The sequence below is a fragment of the Pleurodeles waltl genome, chromosome 7 (assembly GCF_031143425.1).
Source record: "Pleurodeles waltl isolate 20211129_DDA chromosome 7, aPleWal1.hap1.20221129, whole genome shotgun sequence".
NCBI classification, from domain to species: Eukaryota; Metazoa; Chordata; class Amphibia; order Caudata; family Salamandridae; genus Pleurodeles; species Pleurodeles waltl.
Window position 1 is genome coordinate 1144077504 of NC_090446.1, and position 21900 is coordinate 1144099403.

At 48.1% G+C, this 21900-nt stretch overlaps 1 long non-coding RNA gene across 1 annotated transcript in view; it reads left to right on the plus strand.

Moving 5' to 3' along the window:
- Window positions 1–3329: 3329 nt before the first annotated feature.
- LOC138246042 (uncharacterized) overlaps window positions 3330–21900 on the plus strand; it is an 85540-nt gene continuing 66969 nt past the window's right edge. The window contains exon 1 of the long non-coding RNA XR_011194212.1: window positions 3330–3756. This is a non-coding gene — a long non-coding RNA (uncharacterized lncRNA). The remainder of the gene's footprint in view (window positions 3757–21900) is intronic.

The following is a 21900-nucleotide window of genomic DNA, read 5'->3' on the forward strand; positions in this document are numbered from 1 at the left end:
GGACAGGACGAAAGCCTCCTGACACCTTTGGAACCAGGAACAAGATGGAATAAGTGCCCAGACCTCTCTCCCCCACAGGAACATGGGAGATGGCCCCTTTGAGAAGTAAGTCCCGGACCCCTTCCAACAACGCCTGCCTCTGGGCCCCGTCCGCAGGCAGGGGAGTAGGACGCACCCCGGTATCCGGAGGTACCACTTCGAAATCTATGGCGTAGCCAATGTTCACAATGTCCAGCACCCAGTGATCGCTGACACTCTCCTGCCCAACGGAAAGAAAGTGCCTCAGCCGTCCCCCAACCGACCCTTTGCCAGGCCCACAATGATTGTCAGGACCCCTTCTTGAATCCACCCCGCCCGAAGGAGCAGACTTCTTAGGAGAAAAACGGGGCTGAAAGCGACGTTTCCTGAAAGAAAAAGATTTTGAATCAAGTTTGGGAGAAGACCTTGAATGCTTCCGCCAACCCCTGCCAGAAGAAGAACCACCTTTGTAAGGCAAGGCGTGTTTCCTCTCCTTAAAAGCCTTCGAAAGCATGGACGGCAACTGATCTCCAAATAAATTGCGCCCCTCAAAAGGCAGTCTCAGGAGAGCAGATTTCTCCCCAGGATCCGCCTTCCACATCCTTAACCAGAGGGACCTACGAGCCCCAATCAATGCTCCCGATGCCATAGCCGAAGTACGGACAACATCAGAAGACATGTCCGCCAGCAACCTGGCCTGTTGTTCCATAACAGCACCAGTTCCAAACACTCCGAACCCTCCTGAACCGCCACTGCCAGCTTGTCAAAATCCTGCACCAAAGATTGTGCAGAATAAGCAGAAAAAATACCCGCTCTGATGGCCAAATTCTCCGCCGCAAATGCCCTTTTAAGGCCAGAATCCACCTTACGGTCAGTGGCATCAGCAGGAACACAATCCTCTGGATTGACCGCCGTTTTGCCAATCAGAGTCGCCAAAATGGAGTCCAGTTTAACCGAGGGAGGCAACACATCTTACCCTTCCAGCAAGTACAGTTTCTGAAGGAACCGCGGAACCTGAGACTTGTCCACATCCTTGCACTACCGGAGCACCATATCCTTAACAGGGCCCTGAAAAGGCATGGCAAACCTCGAAGGCGTTTGATATTGAGGGAACAAGTGCGAATCAGCCCCCGAAGGTTGAAAAACAGGAAAACCTAAATTGTCCCGAACATGCGTCAGAACATCCCACATCTCTTCTCTGGAGACATATTTCCCACCAGAAGAAGTAGAAGGAGCGTCATCATCTGACGAAGAGGACCCCTCCGCAGCCCCAGAAGGCCGGGCAGCCGAAGAACATCCAGGCCTGGATGCTCCAGCCTGCAGAGCACGAGACACAACCGCCTCAATCATGTCCTGAACCTCTTCCCTGGACATGAGAGGTGCAGGAGCCCCCACCGACCCCTGGTGACCCCCAGGAGTGGAGAGGGGAACCTCAACATCCTCCCCTGAAGAAGAGGAAGAGGAAACAATCCTGCGTCGCTTTGAAGGAACCTTCAACATCACTCAACCAGAAGTGCAGGCCAGAGGTCCCAGCACCCATTAAATAATGGAGAAAGCCCCCCCTCTATAAAAATATCAGCAAATGAAAATGCGGCAACAATTAGCACCAAACTACTAAAAACGCGGGCAGAACGCCCGTCCTACCGTCAAAATTGCTCCAAAAAACACAACCGGCACATCAGCCCATCAACGCGGGCCGAAGAACCGGACGCAAAGCCCCAGCCACTATAGAGCCGACTGACTCCGTCAGCCGACTCCAAGGATGCGTCTCCAAGGCAGCACCGCCTGCCCCCAGAAGACGCGACCGCCGGGAACTCTCCACGAGGAGCTCCGCGCTCGTCGAGAGTTAAGCCAATGCCCCCCAGGCCCTGCCGTGGAGGAAGGAGAAAGGTAAGTCTAGCGGGGCTAGACAAAAAAGAACAAGAGGTGGTGGGGGTGGGGTGGGGTTTAAGGGGAAACGAGGGGTCTAGGGGGAGGCAGGGAGCCTCATTGCTTGAAAGGAGGGCGAGGGAGGGATGGGAGGTACTGTGGAATGAGATGAGGCAACTTGTTCCCTTTTTTGGCCACACTGTTTCCAAAGTGGGGATGCCCGGATCTGATGTGGATACACTTGGGGGTAAATTATCTGGTTCGCTTGTCTGGTCTGACATTACCGCTACAAACGCAATGGTATTTGCTGCTGCTGCTGAAATAAGACTTGCCGGTTATTTGCTTAGTGTGGACAGAGTTTGTGCCTCCTCAGAGGTGGTGAGGGGCAACGAAACACACGGCCATAGACAAGGCCAGGCGGAAGCTCAACAGGGCAATGAAGGTTTTTTGCATGGCAACAGGTATTAAGGTGTTGGCACATGCAGGCATTAAAGAAGAAGAAATGAGGTTGTTCAAATGGTTTTCATCTTACAAATTTGGGAAATTCTTATTACATTTTGGAGTTAGAGGATTAGCTGGATGAATTTTGGCATGAGAGGGTTTGGTGCAGTGTCAGGTAATGGGGATGTTGCAGTGTTGCAGTATAAGAGGGTGGGGAAGTAAAAAGCCCTCTGAGGTTTTACTGGATGGCTGTAGTTTGGGGGTGAAGAGTCACATGCAGGCGTATCCAACCCTCAGGGAAGGTGGACGGGAGCACAGGTGAACGATGAACGTGTGTGGGATGGTTGGAACAGATGAAGGAGGCTTCACTGGAGTATGCTTAGGTACAGGAAATGAGAACGAAATTGAGAATGGTAAGTGGTTATCGAGTGGATAGTGTTAAGTGAGAGAGTGAGAGGGTGTGCAGGAGTGGAACTTCAGGGTAAAAGGAGAATGTGGGGGTTAAAAAAGGAAAGTTGCATTAAAATGCAGTTTTGATGATATAAACGATAATGTTTATTAGATTTTAAGTTGTGGGAATCCTGTCCTAATAAATGGCCTTTTACACTTATTTTCTGGATTGGTGTATGATTGTTTCACAATGAAGGGTCCCAGGGAAAGTGAAGGACGCAGCCGAGTCTTCCCCTGGGATTCTTCACGAAAACTGAACAGATAGATTGTTTTGGTGGGCGGGGCGGGGTTAATCAGATGTTTATATAGTTCAGAGACGAGAGAACTTAGGGGGGGGGGGGGGGGGGGGGGAGGGGGCGTTTACAATCGTTGACCACCCATCCACCCTATATTAGACATGGGGAAAGTATGTGCAAAGTTATTGCCTGAACTGAAACTGCTGGATGCTTTGCCTAGGCACAAGTGGGCTGACATTCTTAACGGAAATGGGGAGGGCCCAAAACTTAAGTGCCTGCAGGAAGCGTGGCTAGTCAAAGGAGGAACCAGTCAACTGTCAAGCCTGAATACCCCACAGGCAGGGCAAGTGCCGCTGATAGGCACGTGGTGTTGAAAGGCCACAATGCTGGTGCTGAGTTGGGCATGTGACAAGCCAAGTGTGTGGAGAGACTTCCCGAGCAGACTCCGTCACATGCCAGGCACAGGCTGGTACATCCGACAGCGCTGCCGGCTCGAGACAGTTAACGTCAAGCTTGTGTCAAGGGCTGGCGCAGGGCCGGTCCGATGCCGGATGCAGGGTGGAGCATAATGAATGGCTGCTGGGATGGAGCAGAGGAAACCACTCCTCGGGCCACTGCCCGACTGTGCACCCGTGGCTGACGCTGACTCGTACCCTTGACACGTTAGAACCTGAACTGTGTGGAAATGGCTCCAGTAGCTACATCGTATCTGATCTATGTATTTATTCAAAGGCACAACAAGGTGAGTTTTCTTAACCAGCACAAAATATGGACAACTTTGTATGTGAGGAAAGTCCTGTCAAGCGAAGTGCGTCCCGTGGCCTGCAGATCCCACATAACACATCTGACAAGATAGCTTGGGGGGTTAATGTATGTGCTGAACAGAACAGCATGATTTCTAACGGTCCAAGCAAGCCCCAGTGTCAAACACGATTACCCGTAACTTGGGAAATAATAAAAGTTTCCTGTTCACGTGGCGAAAGATGATTCAGCTTTTGGTTGTGTGTTACAGACATTGTCAATATTTTATTAGTGTATGGTGTGTTGTCTCAGTGCCAGGAGGGGGTGCATTAGATGGAATATCAACGCTCGTGAATCATACGATAAGGGAACTTGACTCCAACAATGGGGATCTGTTACTATTCGCGATACGAGGATGTTGCAACATGGCATTATCGCCGCTCCTGCCAAGGTCCAAGGAGTGGAGTGCGAGGCTCACCGAGGGCCAGGAGCAGAAGGCCCAATTCGAGTTAATCAGTTGTTAAACGCCTTGGGGTGGGGCTGGGCAGCCCACTCACAACCTTGGCTTCATCACTTAACACAGGAGTCTTGATTCCAACACCTCAAATCCCTAATCCAAGCGCTCAGCACTTTGAGCTACACCACATGGCATTTTAGCATCGTTTGAGAGTCAAAATGCATAATGATCGCCCCTAATATTGCCTTCAATCTGTCTCAAAGAAGCAAGTGATTGAGCAAGTGCTTCCGTGTGACCTACTGCCGTAGTTTCTATTGTGATTTCCTCTCTAATGGCTACAGAGAAATTCTGCAGCTGGGCGTAGTGAGGAAGCGCTGGCCAGTCCTTCAGCAGGCTAAGAATGTGGGTGTCCATCTTGCAGCAGGTCTGTGTCTAAGGCAGCACGTGTATGGCGCCCGATGAGAACAGTACTGACTTCTGGTGGTAGCAGGACGAAAATGTAAATGTCCGTCTAACCTTTAAACATAGATCAAGCTGAGCCTCGCACTACACCAACATTATTGCACTCACCTCCATCGGCGTACTCTGATTTCTTCCACTGGTTGTTAGGTTGTGGAACAATCTCTCAACTTAGCGTGTTGGATGTTGCAGATGAAAGAATGTCCAGTGATGTGCGATTGCGGGACTTTCTTTCTGCTTCCGTGCTGTCTTTGCTGGGGGACTGGTTTGTGAATGAGCATCTGCGGTCGCCAGAGGAGGCGCTAAGTGATGGGGTTGATAATGTTTTGCATAGGTTGTATTTGCTGCGGCTATACGCGATGCTTCGGGCGCGATTTGCTGGTCTTCCGACTATGCCTCAAACTTGTCAGGCGCTTGAGCTGCTTTGGCACGCGCAGTCCCCGCGTCAGCTTATTACCAAATTGTATAGATGCATGCAGGAGCAGCGGCAGGCGGTGGTGGAGGCTGCGAGGGTCAAATGGGAGAGGGATGCTGGGGAGGAGATTACTGATGCTATGTGGAGAAGCTACTGCGCACACATGAGAGCGCTGTCGCCCAACTATAGACTGCAGCTCATACACTTAAAATTTTTACATCGCTTGTAATATACCCCCCTCAGTCTACGGGCTATGGGGTTGCGCGATGATGCGCGCTGCGAACTCTGCCTTGCCCCGGACGCTGTTTTTCTGCATTTGGCGTAGACTTGTGGTTAGGTGCGCGTATGTTGGGGTGAAGTGATGCATGCGATAACCGGCATGACTGGCTTGGATCTGCCTTTCTCTCCTGTGGTGGCGTTGCTGGGCCTGCTGGACGGGGCGCCGTTGGAGTGGAGATGTCTCGTGGGTATGTTGCTCTTGTTGGCGAAGAGAAGAGTGGCGGTCTGCTGGGGCGGGGCAGGGCTCCGCAGAAGGATGATTGGCTGCGGGATGCCGTGTTCTGTCAGGAGCAGCTGTCCATCTTTTGGGAGATGGCCCCGGTGCGTTCTCGCCCTAGAGACATCTGGGCGCCTTTCCGCTCCTTTTTGGAATCCACTGGTTAAACTGAGAGAGTCTTTGCGGTGGGTGCGAGGTCACGTGTATGACTGTTTGGATTGGGTATTGCTCCCGCACATGTGGGGAATGATGTTTGTTGGACATTCCTGCTGTGTGGGTCTGTTCGGCCGCCTCCATCCTTCTGATGTTGTGATTGTTATTGGATTATACCCCAAGTACTTCTGTATTTAGATTTCCCCTGGGGGGGTGCTTATGGGATGGTATTTGAATTTAGGACTTCAACCCTGCTGGGTACCTTGTTTCCTTGGACTTTGCCTTTGTTATCCCGGCTTTTTTGGTGTACACACTTATGGACTCCTTGTGATATATCTGGAGCTCTTGGGGCTGTTGTTGTTAGTTTATGCAAATTTGTATGAATAAATAAATACAAATAAAAAATTAAAATAAATAAAAAAGGACCTGGAGAGAAGAAAAAGAGGAAAAAAACCTCTGAAGAAAGACTAATATAGTACCTCAAGAAAAATAAACCATTCATGGATTAAAACAGAATTAGAAGGAGTTAGAACATAAATAAAACTTCAGGAGCCAAAAAAACAAAAAACAAACAATCTCTCAACTTAGCCATGCAGATTCCCTCACTGATGTAATAGATCCTCACTGAAGTCCCTTCTGTTCTAAATGTAGCTAATATGTGGGGGGAGCAGGCACCATTGTGACTACGTTATTGTGGGCTCTGCATGGTACCTGTGGGTTCTCATCAGAAGAAGCAGCCTTGATCTGAAGAATTTTAGAGCAATTGGGCCGAGCACTACATGGCTGCACCCATCCCTCTAAGATGGGAGCATGCCTGGTTTGTCAGACGCCGCTACAGAGAAGGACCAGGGCACCCAGGTTTGACCACTAGGTCTGTTAAAAACCAAAGTAGGGTATCTCTAGAAGGCTCCTTGGACAGCAAACATCAAAATATTTGGAAACCCATCAGGCGCTGCATATAGGAATTTAAAGGGGCTATTCAATGAATGATGTCATAATATGTCTCAACTCAAGCCATCATCATCAAGCATCAGAAAATGAATGTTTACTGTCGATCATTGTTAGTGATGCAAGATTGGGTAAGGAAAACTGTTCTTTTCTTTCTACTGGATGGTACCTTTAAAGACAGTCACTGAGGACTCCTGACCAATTATATTGATTCGAGAGAAGTACCAAAAACGACTCTTAAATGAGTTTTCAGAATATTATCACAGATCCAAAGATACCAACCTAAAGAGACAGGGACGGCCCTAGTTACTTTGTTTAACCACAGTCTGATTGAAGGGGTCATGAACATTGTGACACTCCAGAAAAAGATCAGCTCCAGGACCAGACAGTTCTGCTGATTTTTTAAATAAGCTTGGAGACCACCCCTATAAGGAAGGGTCAGCAGTTGTATGAATGAATGAATATTGAGGGTGGATAGTGCACTGTCACTTGCAATAGAGCATCCTGGTGCTGTGCTGGGCAGTAACATGGTTCCCTGTGTGAGAATGTATGAGTATTGGCTAGAAGATGATAAATGAGTTAGACGAGAGAGAGAGAGACTGTTAGAAATGGGGTCTTTCGTTGGCAGTCAGGTTACCCCCTGTCCAAGCAAGGAACCTCACTCTAGTAAGGGGAAAGGAGAATCACCCTTAGCAAACACCCGCTAGCCCCCTTGGTAGCTTGGCACGAGCAGGCTTAACTTCAGAGTCTAGGTGTAAAGTATTTGTACCAACACATACAGTAACTCAGTGAAAACACTACAAAATGACAACACATGTTTAGAAAAATAGGTAATATTTATCTAAACTAAACAAGACCAAAACAACAAAAATCCACCATACACAAGTCAAGTTCTGAATTAAAAAGCAAAAAGAGTCTTAAATCCTTTAGAAAACAGTGCTAACACTGTAAGCATGCAAAAGTACCTGGGTAGCGTCAAAATAACACCGCATGGGCGAGTGTGCATCTGAAAAGGCCAGTGATGTGTCGATTTCTCACGCACAAGCGAGACCGTGCATCGTTCCTCCTCCGGTCAGTTCGCGTGCGCCATTTTTCATCTCCACAAGATAGAGATGCGTTAATCTGCACAGGCACCTCGGGTCCGGGCAGGCTTTGTGTTGGTTTTCCGCGCCCAGCGACGTTTGCATAAAAAATCCGGTCGCATGGTATCAGAAAACCGCGCTATGTGGGGTTGCGACGTTAACAGCCTCTGTCAGCGGGTGTTGCGCGTCGTTTCTCCAGCTGCGTTGCGTCGATCTTCCAGCCGTGATGCAGGTGGAGTGTAGATTTCAGCCGCGGAACTGGTGGCGTGTCGTTTCTCAGCCACGTCTTGGAAGGTGGTCGAAAATTTCCCAGCACAGCGGTCTGTGCGTGGATTTTCAGTCTTTGTCTGCCAGCTTCACCTTTCAAGGGTCCAGGAACTGGATAGGGCACCACTTGGCAGGGCAGGAGTCTCGGCAGAGAGTCCAGGTGCTGGCAGGGGAAGTCTTTGATGGCCCTGAGACTACAACAACAGGAGGCAAGCTCAGGTCAAACCCTTGGAGATTTCTCCACAAGCAAGAATGCACAACAAAGCCCAGTCTTTGTCCCCTTTCACATGCAGAAGCAGCAACTGCAGGATAGCTCCACAAAGCACAGTCACAGGCAGGGCAGCAATTCTCCTCAGGTCTTCAGCTCTTCTCCTTGGCAGAGGTTCCTCTTGATTTCCAGAAGTCATCTAATTTTCAGAGGTTTGGGTGCTCTTCTTATACCCATTTTGGCCTTTGAAGTAGGCCTACTTCAAAGGAAAGTTTCTCTTGTTTTTGTTTGTAAGATCCTGCCTTGCCCAGGCCAGGCCCCAGACACACACCATGGGGTTGGAGACTGCATTGTGTGAGGGCAGGCACAACTCTTTCAGATGTAAGTAACCACTCGTTCCCTCCCTCCTTGCACAGATGGCTCATCAGGATACGCAGGCTACACCCCAGCTCCCTTTGTCTCACTGTCTAGAGAGAGATGCAAACAGCCCAACTGTCAAACTAACCCAGACAGGGAATCCACAAACAGGCAGAGTCACAAAATGGTTTAAGCAAGAAAATGCCTACTTTCTAAAAGTGGCATTTTCAAACACACAATCTCAAATCCAACTTTACTAAAAGATGTATTTTTAAATTGTGAGTTCAGAGACCCCAAACTCCACATGTTTATCTTCTCCCAAAGGGAATCCACACTTTAATCATATTTAAAGGTAGCCCTTGCAACAGTGAAAAACAAATTTGGCAGTGTTTCACTGTCATGACATATAAAACACATTAGTGTATGTCCTACCTTAAACATACACTGCACCCTGTCAATGGGGCTACCCAGGGCCTACCTTAGGGGTGTCTTACGTGTAAGAAAAGGGCAGGTTTAGGCCTGGCAAGTGGGTACACTTTCTAGTTCGAATTGGCAGTTTAAACCTGCACAAACAGACACTGCAGTGGCAGGTCTGAGCCATGTTTACAGGGCTACTTATGTGGATGGCACAACCAGTGCTGCAGGCCCACTAGTAGCATTTGTTTTACAGGCCCTAGGCACCTCTGGTGCACTTTACTAAGGACTTATTAGTAAATCAAATATGCCAATCATGGATAAACCAATCAACAATACAAATTACACAGAGAGCATATGCGCTTTAGCACTGGTTAGCAGTGGTAAAGTGCCAAGAGTCCTAAAGCCAACAACAACAGGTCAGAATAAAATAGGAGGCAGGAGGCAAAAAGACTGGAGATGACCCTGCAAAGGAAAAAAGTCCAACAGAGACATAGTGCATCAGGACAAGAGAGAGACAGGTTTTTAGCCACTTCTTGGATTTTACTTCTGTGTCAATGAACCTGAGAGAAATAGAGAGCAGGTTCCAGGATTTCGACCCTAGCACCATGAAGGATTCCCCCCCGCCCTGGGATTTGAGTCTGTAAGGGGACTTGGAAGGTTGGTGTCAGAGGATTTTAACTTTCTTTGTGTCTTGTAGTAGAAGGAACGGAAGGTAATATATTTGGGTCCAGATTTATTAGCTAGTAGTCGGATCTTAAAGAGGATTTGCAGTTTCTCAGGGCTGCTGAGGCAGAGAAGAAACTGCATTGGTTACCCATCTGCAAAAGGATCTTCTTTAACATCCTACTACTAGTCTTCAGAGCATTTATTAATCCTGGACCTAATTATATTATCGCCTGGTCCAGTTGAAAGTGCTACCATCAGTTTGATATTCTGTCTGATGGGGAGACGAGAAGGGGTCATTTGGAACATACAAAAACATATGTAGGGAAAATAAAAAAAACGAAGAACTTATGGTGTGAAGGGGGTTGCTAATCTGTTGCATGGTAGAGACATCTGTCATTTAATCTGATTCATTACAATACATAAAAAATGGCAATGTGTGCATGTGAAGTGGGTTAGAAAATTCCACAGAGCTCTGGACAGATTCACCATGAGCCTTCAAGAAATAGAGCAAGACCAATGATGGGCTCGCCGTGCAATACCCTGAAGCAGGGCACCAAAAAGGTCGCTCACGAATGAATACAGACCTCCACTTCATGGATACATCACCCTAACGTAATGGAGGATATAGTGAGCAAATGGGTGTGGCCTGTCCTCGACAACCCAACTCAGCATCTGAGCACAGTATTACCATCTAGTGTGAGGTCTACAAAGAATCAGCCACAGACTGCTAGGACATCTGACCAAGGGTATAGCAACAGAACACCGCATGGCATGGAGGGGGTCTGAACTTCTGGCCACCCTCTATTTTTAGAAGCACTAGTTTTCCATCAGTTTAGAGCCAAAGCCAACCCTATGAAGCTGATGGTGGTAGTAGCACTTTCAGGTGTACCACTGGCTTCAAACCCAAATATGATCCACTTGACATTGTTAGGGAGTACAATTATTTAACAACAATGTTGTAGATATCAGTGCCTCAATGAATGCCATTAAGATTGCCCTGACTTTATCAGTCTATATGAAACGTTTTCAGGTTGAGCGGCCACCCATGCACCTTTTTTGCAGGCTCAAGTGAGGCCTCACTGTACACAGATCTGGTGCAACCTCGGTCTGATGGTTACAGTAAGGAAGAGGTGCTTCAGGGCCCAGGTAGGCAATGCAGCCTTTGTGTTACATAATGTTTATCTGGTGGAGGAAATTACACCAAAATATAGTAAACCGCACTCTTACCAAATCCCTGACATAGATTTGTTGATACTGCACAGGGATCTCCCAAAAACAGTGGAGCATCTGTTGTAACCAGAGCTTCTCTAGCACTGGGTTTTTGTTAATATTGCCTTCCAGACAGTGGCAGAAAATAAGGTCACTCAATCTTTCTTAAAATCGGACATTCTATTAGAAAAGGTTGTAACTTGAAATTCGTGGCAAAAGGATGTGCAAGGTCAACCTTTACTCGTTCTCAGATTTTACCTGATTCTCAAATACTTGAAGTTTTAAATCTGCCAAGCAAGGTGTCTAAAAATGTTTGCATCTTCCTGTCAGAGGGTCAATGTGTATTGACTCCTGTCACTCAGAGGTTTTCAGAGCCTAACTGTGTACAGGTGGAGTAATTCTGGACCTACCAGTTGCTTTGATTCCATCTTTTGATTAAAAAAATGGTTGGATTCAATGAGGATTCTGCCTATTTTTCAGGCAGTACCTTTATTATTATTATTATTATTATTAAGTTTCTATCATCATATAGCCATAACTTTACAATGACGGGAGAATGACAATGTTGCATACATGTACCAATACTAGAAGTATGACCAGACTTCACAATAATCAAAAGAACTACGCAACCAGAGGTAATCTAGGGTTACGTCGAAACACCTTTCAGATGGTGCACTACAAAGATACAGCAGCTCATGTCAGTGTACATTCACTCCGATGTCAGGAGGTACCAACTATGGCTATCTTGATACTATTAACCGGACCATCATATAACATATCGACAAAGAACTTCTCTCCCCCACTTCCCTACCCCTGGTTTGTTGGTGTGTTGGTCGTAGTTACGGAATCTGTCTTAGGGATTCAATGGTCACCACATACAACTGAAACTCAACCAGCCCACGTGTCCCACAATTCAGTATTTTTGTTTCAGACATCCCCCTCATGTGTTCATTTATTCATTCATCCTCCTGTCCCAGAGTAGGAAGATCTTGTGTGTCCTGTAGGCCCGAGATAATGGCCGACCAGGCACGCAGATCACCCTCCAGTCACTTATTGCTGCAAACATGGCACATTCATATCTCCTCTGCACCTGCCCATTCCAACTCAGATGTTTCCTAGCAGCCGATGGTAGCAAACCCAGTAAGATCGGTCGAATTTCCAGTTTCACTCTTCATAATAAGGCCCTAATAATACCCTGGAGCACTACTGTCCAGTAGGAGGATAACAAGGGGCAGGCCCACACCATATGGAGGAAATCTACTGCTTGTGCTTCACATCAGGGACAGGCAGCCGACTGGTGGGGATAGATTGTATCCAGTATTTGTGGGAAAAGATATGTTTGGTGTATAAAATTATATTGTAGGAGCTTGAAACTAGCATTTGGACTCACTTTCTGTACCTCCTCATCGATTTTTGCCCAGTCCCCGGCCTGGAGCGGTTCCCCACAGATGCCTACCACCTAGCCTCCACTGCTAACCCTGCATATGGGACATCAGCACGTAGTGCATGATACAAATGGGAGACCAGCCTACATCCTCCTGCCATTGTCAACATGTCTGTTAAAGTGTGTGATCTATTTGGTTGGTCAAGGAAGGAAGGTCATATTTTGTGCGCTGTGCTTGAGATCTTAATTTACTGGAGGTACTGCTCACTCCCCAATGAAAACAGTGTAATTGTCTCTTCCCTGGTAATGAAGTGTTGCTCTGTGTAAAGGTCCCTCATGGTTTCTCATCCTTCGCCTATCCACTGTTGGTTGTATCGGCATGGAGTCTGCAATTTTCAAGAAGGGTTGAGTTAGCCGGAGAACCATTTCTGGGGCACACAGAGCATGCAGGATGGCTTGTCTGACCACGTCTTCCCAGATCCCCACCACCAAACGCACAAGGTGTGGGGGATGCAGGGGGAACCCACCGTCCCATCATCAGGGGCACTGGCAGTGAGTGTCCCTTGTATGTGCCCTACAGTAACCTTTTCTCCTAGTTATCCTCTGGATCAAAGCAGTGAACCGTGTGCTGAAGCCAGGCCTCCATCCAATAAAGTTCCAGGTGGGGAGCCTATAGCCCTTCTTGCTTCCATGGTCTCCGCAGGGTGGACAGTCAAACGTGTTTATGCCGGGACCCCCAGAGCAGGTTCCACCATCAGACTATCCAGAGTTCTGGGGCATTTTTTGCAGAGGCGGCCACTGGCAAGGGGGTAGCACCGCTCTCCCAGCCCCGCTACTCCTCACAGGTATGCAGCCCCCCCAGGCCCCATCACGGCCACATAAACAGGCAGCATTACGAGCGGGCCGCAATCTCCCCCCAGGGGGGACAACACCAGCAATCAGAGCCCCTAGAGATATCCACCTCCGTCCACTGCAGGCCCCGGTGGGTCCCAGATGGTCCCTGCACTCCTCCTTTCAGGCACCCCAGGTCCCTGGCTGAGTCAAGGCAGAGTCCTCAGCACCAGAGGGGCACACCGTAGATGCCCTCCCCCCACCTACAGGTGCCTCTCAGGCAGGTCAGGCGACAACCCCCAGTCATCCACCCCTAGGTCAGAAAATGTCTCCTGCCATCCGCGGGTTCCAGCACCTCACCATGTCCACCGGAGCCCGGTACACAATATGGCAGCAGACAACTGCAGAGTGGCCTCCCCCATCATGCACCTGGGGCTACCCGGGGGCCCCGCAGATCCGCCACAGGTGCCAAATGCAGTGGCACAGGGTCCCCAGGAGGATTCCACACCTGATCACTTGACAGCTTGGTCCCCGAGGCACAAGAGGGCAGCAGGTTAGAACAGGAAGGCTGCCCCATAGCAGTGGATACCGAGCATATCCCAGGATCGCCCGATGTCCTCGCAGAATTACTTCAGGTGCTTAGGGCCAGATATATCAAAGGTTTTTACCGATTCTGTGTCTATGGGAAAATGTGTTCGTACATATGGCCCTTAATGCGGTAGTGCAAGTGTCCCCCAGGCTGAATTCGACATAGATATTCAGGATGCGGTAGGATGATAAAGACGCCAGCGATAGTGCTGAAAGGAGTGTCTAGTCGGCCATTTTGGTTGGCCTGCCCCTTCTGGCAGTACTGTAAGTATTGTTGGGGAGGAAATTAAAACTGTCTGGCTCTAAAGTGCTTGCACCTCTGACCTGAGTTCCATAGGTAGTGACACACCTGATATTTTTGATTTTTAGCCTCAGTGCACACAACAATCATACATGTGCACAGGGGGTCTGCAATGGGAATTGATATCAAGAATGAAGCTTTCTGTTCTGGAGTACACATGCGCACACATCTTTTACTGATTATGGTTATCATCAATGTAGAGGACAGATAGTACTGGGAGTGCCAGATCATGCCTGCAGGACAGGTATTTTTACCTCTTGACTGCACGTGGTGTGTTACCTTTTAGTTCTGTTTTTTTTTTTTTTTTTTTTTTGCCTGCTGGCTCCCAATAGCTGGTTTCTTCTTTCCATGAATGCGGGACATGAATGCCCATGTATGTTTAAAATAACTCTGATCTAAAGAACTCCACAGACTGAAGAGAGCATACAACCTCCAAACCATAAAATAACATTGTCCACAGAGTCCCTTTTATTTCTATCATTGTGACGTACTGTGAAAGTATCTAACACTGTTTGGGGTTATAGCTTGGCACCAGAACTTTCTAGAAATTGTTTCGTTAGTCGTCATTTTAATTGCTCTCAGTTTCTTATAGGAGAAAAAAGAATACTCGTTTCGAAAAATATAGCTCTAACTGGACATTGGGTTTATTGAATGTGATTTCTGTATCTGAGTTCCAAATGTAGTACCACCTCCTGGAGCAAGCCGTGACTGCTTTATCGTGCCACATTAGAAGAGTCAAATGTATAAAGGGATTTATGTGGTTATTTAATTGGAGTGGAATAGTATCTAAAACAGGAGACCGCAGGGGAAAATTATAATAACCACCAAAAGGTACCGCTCTGTAACCACTGGCTGCTGACCAGGAGAAAGGTCTCAAAACCTTTACTTACACTCTAACATATTATGACAAAGTCGTATTGCCGACTGCTCTTATGACTGAATAATTGGCTCTTACAATGATAAATACAGGCATGAAGTTTCCATACTGGCCTCTATAACTCCATTCCACTTGCATCACCTTGCTCATGCTGCTAAAAAGGAACTACAATTTTCTAGTAGTCAGTGAAGCAAGGTGGTGGACCAAGGCTAACAATAAGGAGCATAGTCACTGCAAGCTTTCAAAAACAAAATTTCCAGCAACTATGTCTGGAACTTGTGTTCACTAAGACAATAGTGGCATCTATGTCATTAAGATGCTCTACCACGCCACCCCTTTGACAGACCTCCTTTCCGGGACCAGGGACATGCCAGCCTGCAACCTGAAGGACCAATGAGGCATAGAGAATACGCTGCGACTCCTGGACTTGTGACCTTATTGGGTACTAAATCAGACTCCCCACTGCTCCTGCCTGTCGGCCTTGCACCTGTCTGGGAGTGAGACCTTCTTTGCCTGCTACAAACCTGATTGGAGCACATGAGCAGGATTCACCTTCCCAGTAAGTACTGCCCTCCAAACTACCTTGCCTACGGTATCTATGGTTGGCCCTTAGTCAGCTGGATGCCCAGTGGGCGTGGGGGGGAGGAGTGGGAGAGGGGTGGAGGTCCTGTTTCAGAGATTGCTTTGGTCTTTCCTCCCCTGGTGACAGTTGTGGGCTAGGAGTCTGGTGCTGACACAGCGTGCTCCCTTATTGGTGTGCCTTGCGGATAGCGCTTTTTACACTTTCTCCATCAGCAGACAATGGTAACGAGAGGCAAGGATATGTCATACCACTGATCGCCCACAGGAAGGGGGGTGCATGGGCCCACTCATCGTTGAAGACAGCAGACCACTGTGGATTCCAGGGACTCAAGGCCTGTACCACATTGCCAGCTTTGATTGGGCACTTGGCTAGCGTGGGTGCACCCCGCCTGCCTTGCTTGCCCGATTCATGGTCCCACCCCGTAGCACCGTGAGTGGCCCTACTCCCTCCTCTCCTCACCTTACTAGAAATCTCACCCAGCCGGACATGACTGGACTGCTCGTGCTGTGGTGTCGACTCCACAGGTTGCCCTCAGCCTTGGTGGCTGGAAAACACAATTGCGCCTATACCGGAAAGTCTCCTTTCCTCTACAACCTGAGAACCACCTGTCTTCCACATCTGATTCAACATGGGCAAGGTGTGTGTGATCACCCTCGCTCAATCATTACAAGGTCTGTAACCTCCAGGGTTTCATTCCTCTTCCATAAATGCCTTTGTTTCCCCTCCTCCTCCAAGGACACCGGACAAACTAGACTCTATACATAACGCAACTGAGAAATTGTGGACACGCCTGGAATCTAATATAGATGCGATCTCGATTGAAGTGGATCTCTTTGGCAAAGATCAGAGGAAACTATCTGCCAGATGTCGCAGACAGAACACTCCCTACATGAAATTCTCCCTAAAGCAGAGGACTCTCAGAAACACCAGCTAGTACTCCCAGATTACGTACAAATCCTGAAGGCAAGCCTGAGGACGCCGAGGGCCAAGCCATCGGGAGTAACCATAAGATAGTGGGACTGGCTGAGGGATTAGAGGGTGCCGATGCAGTAACACACCTCAAAACACAGATCAGATCCTTCATAACACCGGCAGTGCTCACCTCCTTCTTTTCCACAGAGGGAGCCCAGAGGGTTCCGTGCCATCCTTCAGAGGGATGTGCACCAATACCCCTCCTCTCATAATACCAATACCCACCTGCTTTACTACTTTGCTAACTTACCAGCTACATTCTTACACTTCTTGGACACATTACTTGGTGAACTGATATGGAGCAGGGGCAGGCACAAGTTAGCACTGGTAAAGCTCCGACACCCGCTTGACGATGGCAGCCTGTGGATCCCAACTTCGAGTACTATTATCTTGCCTCACAGCTCCAACGGCTATGCCAGTGGTTCATGGGCATTACCTTAGACAATATTCCTACTGCACAGACATTGCACACACTGACTGCACTGCTTCTATACTTCTGCCCAGTGGGCCACACCTTGCACCCACATAATTGGGTTATTTTGATTGTGTACACGTGTTATTGAAGAACTTTCTGCGTCACAAGGTGGACCTTTCTGTATGAGAACAAAAAACCGGGACATTTTGCACAAAAAGGACTACAATTTTACATCAATTGAACTGCGCGGAATGACAGCTCTCATCAACATAGGAAGACAGAGGAGGCGCTAAGAAAATAATTAAAATGTAATTATTAAAACCAGCATCATACCTGTTTATTAAATTATATTATTTATAACAGCTGCTAACTAGCACAGCTTTAGAACATCTAAATAACGTGCCTTTCACTGTTTCCAGTCGACCCTCTCTAAAATCCAGGACATGAGCCAAATTTACTGAAATCGTCTGGGACAGCTGGTGAAAATCCAGGACTGTCTCGGCAAATCTAGGACACCTGGGCACCCTAACTTACAGGCACTTTTGTGTGATGTCAGTGGTTGTGTGGTGCCAATGCATTCTTTCTTGGGCAGAGGCCAAAGGCACTCTCCTTCACCATGAGGAGGCCCATGGCCTAAGGAAATATTCTCTTTTGCTTAGCTTTGATGAGCTTATCGAGGACTTCCGTGATGACACTTTACCTCTTTAGATGCCCTCTAGCAGGGCTCTAGCATGGCTTCATCTGCTCGCTCATACACCTTGGAATGGTACTGCTCTATCCCATGCCATGGGATGTTAAGCTCTACCTCCCCATGATCTCTCACCAGCACCTCCATTTCACCAGCACCTCCACGATCTGATAACTCTGCAAACCTCTTCCTCTTCTCAATGCCCACCTTAGTGCCGATATTGGCAACCCTCCTCCCAGCAAACATTGTGAAATGTCAGGATAGCCCACCAGGAATGAAATAATTCAGACAATGCAAGGTTTGGTGGAAAACAGACTGCTGCAGGTTTATTTCAGAACTGAAATATGCCAACGTGTTGGGTTAATTTACAGGGGATCCATGGGCAGGCAGCGATGAATAACCTAAGCTATCCACCTGCCTGATGAACCAAAACAGCACCATGGGCCAACCCATTTGGTGCTACATTTTTTTGATGACGAGTTTTTCTCCCTTAAATACCATGTACCACCAGTCCAGGAGTAGAACTCATGCATTTGGAGGGCATGGTGTCAACAAGGCAAGCCCCCGGTTGCGCAGGCTTGCAACCACCCGAGAGACTAACAGGACGCCATCGTTTGCATCTCAGTGTCCTGCCATAAAGAATTCCGGGGTTTGGCATAGAGCATCCCTACTGTGCTCCCTGAGCTGGTACTCTTATTTAACAAACTGCCTCAGGATCACCCTGTAACTCTGCCTGCAACACAAATAAACAATTAAAATGCTCAACAACTGAAACAAAAGCCCAACTGTTGACACACTCGGTACGGGATGGGAGGTGACAGAGAGGGCAGCACCTGGAAGGGGCATGTATAAGTACCTGGCCTCCTCCCCAACTAGAGCCCAGAAATAGTGTGGGAAGAGAGCGCCAGACGTGGGGGCTCCCCAGAGGGACACAATGAGTGGAAAGAAGGTGAGTGTACCAAAAGCGGCACTAAGAGGGCCGCCCTCTCAGGAGCGCACACTTCATGTGCCGTGGGCAGCCACATAGTGTCGATATTGGCTCCCTCCCCCCCAGCAAAAATTGTGAAATGACTGCTTAGTCCACAAGGAATTAAATAATTTAGACAACGCAAGGTTTGGTGGAAAACAGATTTCTGCAGGTTCATTTCGGAAATGAAATATGTCAGCGTGGTGGGTTAACTTACGGGCAATCCAAGGGCAGGCAAGGATGATTAACTTAAGCTGCCCACCCGCCTGATGAGCCAAAAACAGCACCATGGGCCAACCCATTTGGTGCTACAATTTTTTGATGGCAAGCTTTTCTTTCTTAAAGACTGTCATCAAGGAAAGCCACTTGTTGCCCAGACTTGCAACCACCCGAGGAACTAACGGGATGCCATCACTTGCATTCCAGTGTCCTGCTGTAAAGACTACTGGGGAAAATGCCCACCCCTGAAGTTTTAGTGGATGTTTATGTCCAGCACCATACAGGCTGTTTCAGGTGTGTAATTTGGTGTGTGTCAGCTCCTAGAAGATGTGTCTCCTGTAGAAAAAACATAGTTGGGCCATGTCACATTATGTAATTCCACAGTTGTTTACGCTAATTGGGGGAGTTAAGGTCATGAACATTAAGGGACAGCAGGATAGTACCTTTCGTCAGAGCCCTCTGTAAATGTGATGATAAGTAGCCTTAGAGGAGAGAAGTGACACGTGTGGGCATAGAGCAGAGGGACCACAAAGGACACGATGATGTGCCCACCAACACTTCCTGGGCCACGGGACAGTGTGCTTGGCCCCACAAGGCAGTGTAGGAGGTGGGTGGGGTGAGAGCCCCCTGTATGTAAAGCAACAACAAGCACTGTTCAAGATGCAACAGGTGTGATTCGCAGGTCTTAAAAGAAGCCAACACACGAGTAAAAAATGAACCATACAAGCCTAAAACAGTGGGCCATTTGGGCCCAACGGAGGTGTTCACTTCACGTGGGAGAGGGCAGAAACATGTCCATAACCTGCTTGAGGAGTCATCGTCTTGGAATGTGAACCGGGGGGGTGGGTTCTGATCATCAGGGGGATTTCACAGTCAGCAAGCGAGAGGCAATGGGGACCACCTCAAGACCCCCGCCAACCCCCACCATCAGCAGGTGAGGCAGCAAACCACCAATGCGCCCCTAGTTCAATATGCAGGCTAGCAGTTAGTGTCCGGAAGCATCTGCCTTAAGGGGAGCTGGCCCTTCGCGAAGCCGGTGAGAGGTCCTTCTTCATATTCTGGAGATGTTGGATGATATCACGTTTTGCTTCTTGGGACTGTGTGTCCTATTGCTTGTCAGGGTATTGAGGGTGCACCATGGTCTACACAGGATGCAGGCCTTTTCTATAGGTTTCACAGGTTGGAGATGCCTCTCTGTCTTGAACATCAGCAGCGAGCCCCAGCAGCTGTTTTGCCTCAGCTAGGGAGCGCAGGGTTTTCCACTTGCCTTGCCAAATAAGGAGCAGGGCAAAGGGGTGATTTCAAATGTTCATCTCCCTCAGCTTGTCAGTGATCAGCTTAAAGTTGCAGTAACAACAAAGCATGATGGGGAGAGGTCTTGGGATAGTTTGGCTGTGGAACACAAGGGTGGCCTTGGTACGTGAGGTGCGTAAGATAGCTTCCTTCTCAGTGAAAAAGTGGACACGTGTTAAAATGTCTGGAATGGAGCTGGAACATCCAGGGGCCAAAGCCACACGATGGGCCCTGTCAAGGACTGAAAGGGCCACTTCCTGGTCTCCTCGAATTGTGTGCAGGAGATAGGGGGTAAAAGCCATGATGCCACCCCCCTCTGCATCTTTAGGAATGCCACAAATGCAAATATAATTCCGGCAACTTCTATTTTCCGTGTCCTTTTGTTTGCTTTGCAATTCTATCTGTTGCTTTTCTAGCACCTGAACACTACCCCACCACATCTCCTGGTCCTGGGCATCCACTGTTCATTCCAAATCGTCCACCCATTCCCCTGTATCTGTCACCTCACGTCAAACATCTTTAAGGCAGGATTTGAAGTCTGCTTTGAGCACACAAAATGCAGAGCGAATCACCTGTAGGAAATGTTCTATGTATTCCTGTGAGTTAGGGGTGGCAAGTGCAGTGGAAGAAGTCCCAGGCAAAAAGGGGGTCAACACCTCCTTCGATTCTGTAGGAGGGGACTTGTTCAAAAGGAACGTTACCGAACATCTTTGGTTGACTTGGAGCGTGGCATTCTGCCCGTCATGTCTGTGCAGCACTAATGTTAAGCAGTTACCATGCTGTAGTCTCAACATGGTTCAGGTAGTACCCTAGATCACGAGTCACTATGTAGGCACTTCTCGGAGCAAATTTGGTCTGCAATTTTGGGGAATCGCCTACCCAGGAGACAGAGTAGAGTTACACACCTGGGCCCACCTGGGTGCATGCCACATTAAATCTAACTTGGGGAACAAGTCGGGTTTGATGAGACAAGTTGTTTGGTACCAGACATAACACCTTTCAGTAAGACCATAATGGAGCTGGCAAACTTGGAATGGCATGGTGCCAGCCCATGTTATCCCATGGCTCTCTGAACACTTATAGTAGACCTTAGTCGAAAGAGGCTACTATACATACATATAAGCTTGCACTTATATGTCCGTACATTTAATATAATGTACTCTGGTTCCTGGGCACAGAAGGCCTTCCTTAGGGTTGAATGAAATATTTTAATAATACTGCTGTGACCCTACCACTCTTAGTGAGGGCAAAGTCAGGTTTGGGCAGTTTGCCCTACTCCTGCAGCCTGCAATGGCAGGACTGCTGCTATCTGTTTACTTGGGTTGCTCAGGATGGTACAATCAGTGCTTGAGACCCTGGTGATCCCTTTAAGTCCAATGCCGTGGGTACTACTGGTACCATTTACCAGGGATTTATAAGGGGTTAAAGTCCTTGCCACTTGGGGTTACCAGTTTACATGTTCCATATTTTGGGGAAAGAGCACTGGCACTGGGGCCTGGTTAGCAGGCTCCAGTACACTTTCAGAATCATACCATCAGCCTGAGAGAAGAAAGTGTGAGGGTGACCATACAAAAAGGGCCCTTTCTTACAGCCAGATTACAATGTTCTTAAAATCAGGCAGAACATGAATATTTCAAGCAGACAGACTGCTAGCAAAGACAACAAACCCTGTACACCATTCTACGTTTCACAATGCCGAGTCAGACTAACTACCTTTCTAATAGAGCACAAGATCAAATTATGACTATACTTACTAGCCATACTTAAGCCTTGGGAAAGCCCCAGGCAAATGGGCCACTCCGGGGTGAAATGTGTTGAAAAATGAAAATCATCTACAGAATCCTAAGAATTATGTATTGATGTGCTACAAACTCTGGTTATACTCATTCAATT